Below are 3,444 nucleotides of genomic sequence, written 5' to 3' on the forward strand. Positions count from 1 at the left end.
GACTCAGATATAGAACAAGTCCAGAAGCCAGGCCGCAGAATATGCACTTAATTTCTATGATATTTCTCTGTGTTTTTAAGGAGAGTATATGATGCAACTTGTGGATGTTAAAAACTACATTAATTCTTACACCTTAAAAGTAAATGTTACAGCTAGTAGCCGATCGATGGTTTCTTATACAGGTGATGACAAGGAACCTTCGCTCTGATCAATGAAACGCGTTCCTGTGGACCTGCTCTTTCTACTACAAAAAGAACACGCGCATGCGCATCTCATCAAAATCAACTGGTGATTGAAATGTTTGCAACACGTAGAAAGTTCCTGTATTACACAACCGTGGCGCTTAAGTAGCCAAGACCTGTCGCTCCTAACGTATGCGACGACATAGCTGATGTTCAAGCAGGTAACGTTTAACATTCCAGGTGCGTGATTCGCTTCCAACACACAGAGATGTAGGGTTTGCAGGAAAGTTCTCTCTTGAGGAACAGGTAACTTTTTTTTTCTAATATTATTTTCTACGATGAGCTGATGTTACTACATAATGCAATTAAACGTTATTTCACAAATGTAACAACTAAGAAGATACGTTCTACACTGTTTTACAAGAAATGAATATAACTGACCACGTAGAGTAAAATAGTATATATTGGAATTAGATATCCTTTATTTTTAATTATAAGTGATAATAGGTTTTTAAACTTCTAAAAATATATAAAACCAATTAATTAAATATTTGCCTTGTTATAGGAGACATTAGAATAAGTTCTCGTATTATGGTCTATTACACTTTAGTCTTCAGATAAGACAAATTATTCCCCACAACCTACAAGAAAACACACTAACGATATCATTATTACTGATATTAGAGATATCATTTCCAACAAGTGTAGCCCAACAATTGAAGTGGGGTGTAAAATTGTGAAACATGACAAGTTGATTTGAAGTTGTGGATGATTACAACTATGTTTTAGAGTTGTCTACGTTTTAAAAAGCAACGCTAGAATCCGGATTCCGATACCCGTGCTGGGCAGAGCACAGATAGCCCATTGTGTAGCTTTGTGCTTAACTTCAAACAAACAAACAATAAAAAGGCTTAATATTTGTTAGTATTAAACATTAGTTTGTGTTTTCTTATGAAGCTTGAGCTTGCAGGAGTATCGTTAGCTCTGAGAGCGCCCCCCAGTAGCACAGTGGTATGTCTGCGGACTTACAACGCTAGAATCCGGGTTTCGATACCCGTGGTGGGCAGAGCACAGATAGCCCATTGTGTAGCTTTGTGCTTAACTTCAACTTGTGCTTAACAAGCTCTGAGAGCAATTTAATTTCGATAGTCACAGGTGTTATTTTTATCAGCAAAACTATGTTGGGCTAACTATTTCAGCTAGCTTTCATCTAGATTATTTTACTTTTATTATGAGTCATAGATGACAGCGTTGATATTTGATGGTGAGTTAGGTTAAAAATAGAAAAGTGAACCGGATAAACACAAGTTCTAGTATTTTTAAATAGATTATAATGATTAATTATTTGTTTTATAATGGGAAAATGCGTGTTACCAAGAGACTATGTGCCCTCCTACTTATATACTAACTGTTACATCATGTGGTATCCATAATCAGATAAAGTTGGATTAAAATGATGTCGTCAACAACAACAAAAAAATAGTATTCTTTAATTAATCTAATCTTAGAAGATGGTGTATTTGGTATTATTATCATTAGGTTTATTTGAAATAGGTTCCGAAAATAATTCATGAAAGAACCATTTGTTTGCTTTTAATTAATAGATAAATTGTTAATTAATGTTCTCTTCATATATTCCTTGAGGTCACTTTTATCAATATAAGTAGTGTTAGATTGAGGTTTACCTGTTTAGCCGAGAATCTAGAGACTCGTTGTCTTCTAACTTTACCTTTACTGTAAAAATAATGTATTTAACAGTTGGAAATGTTAAACTATAACTACAAAATAATAGTTTGTAACAAACAAGGAGTGACCTTGGTATTCTTAGTGAACTGTAAAGTAAAATGATGGTTACTTTTGTAATATTTTAGAGTGATTTCTCCTGAGGAAATACTTTTTTTTCTAACAGTGATTTAGTTACTTTTTGGAGATTAAGATGTGTTTATTTGCTAAAACACTAATGACTGATAGATTAATGCACTCTTTTTTTATGAAGTGATATCAGTCCTCAGGCTGTCCACCTTTTTATGAAGTGATATCAGTCCTCAGGCTGTCCACCTTTTTATGAAGTGATATCAGTCCTTAGGTTGTCCACTTTTTTTTATCGACTGATAGATCTATGCGGTTTTTGAACTTTTATTTTACGTAGGTTTTGTAGTGTTATAGAAGAATCATTAATTGATAGATCTATATATTCTTCAATGATTAACTATAAGTAGTAATATCACTCCTCGGGTTATGTCCTGTTTTAATGCGTATTTTTAAATACTCTGATTGTTCATTTTGTATTCTAGCCATTTTTGTTCTCTTAAACGAAGTATGTATTCGTTTTTTTTAGATTGTGTTGTATTATTTTGCGTATTTTTATATATAAGAACAATCTGATCCTTTCAACTGCACAAGTTAATTAATACAGCGTAATACAACTTTAATTAGTTTTTTAATTATTATTTGTTATGAGATCCTGCTATTATTGTATAGATTTTACGTTTCGGTACAACATTTATAACGTAACGGTCTTGCGACTCAAACATATCCATCCGTTCTCAGACGGATTTGTACTATGCATTCGTTCCAAAATAGAATTTCACATGGGTGTCTTTTGTTTCTCGTGTAATTAATTTCCGCGTAAACAAAACGTAGCTGTAACTTAAAATTTTATTAAAGTATTGATTTCAGAAGAGAAATTCATGGGAACACCTACTGGAAACTGTTGTCTCGTGGGTTATAAAAGATAATTTGAAAACATAAAAAAGTAACAGTACAAACTTACGTTTTAAACAGGATTCGGTACTGCAGCTTCGTCCTACATTAAAACATAAAACTCATATAGCAATGATAAGCTAGACTATAAATTACAGTATTAAAATAACATTATTTTACAATAACTTACATGAAGTATAAATAGTGTTGGTCATTTTACAGTGTTAAAATAACATTATTTTACAATAACCCATAGAAAGTGTAAATAGTGCTGATCACTTTACAATGTTAAAATAGTATTATTTCACAATAACTTACATAAAGTATAAATAGTCCTGGTCATTTTACAGTGTTAAAATAACATTATTTTACAATAACCCGTAGAAAGTGTAAATAGTGCTGATCACTTTACAATGTTAAAATAGTATTATTTCACAATAACTTACATAAAGTATAAATAGTCCTGGTCATTTTACAGTGTTAAAATAACATTATTTTACAATAACCCGTAGAAAGTGTAAATAGTGCTGATCACTTTACAATGTTAAAATAGTATTAT

The 3,444-nt window shown here is 31.8% G+C and overlaps 1 protein-coding gene across 1 annotated transcript in view; it reads left to right on the plus strand.

The window, feature by feature from the left end:
- The first annotated feature begins 401 nt into the window (after positions 1-401).
- LOC106461496 (SCY1-like protein 2) overlaps positions 402-3,444 on the plus strand; it is a 177,154-nt gene continuing 174,111 nt past the window's right edge. Inside the window, exon 1 of the mRNA XM_022388724.1 lies at positions 402-488. The gene's annotated coding sequence lies outside the window, so the exon portion shown is untranslated. The remainder of the gene's footprint in view (positions 489-3,444) is intronic.

This window comes from Limulus polyphemus, unplaced genomic scaffold, assembly GCF_000517525.1.
Source record: "Limulus polyphemus unplaced genomic scaffold, Limulus_polyphemus-2.1.2 Scaffold39, whole genome shotgun sequence".
NCBI lineage: Eukaryota > Metazoa > Arthropoda > Merostomata > Xiphosura > Limulidae > Limulus > Limulus polyphemus.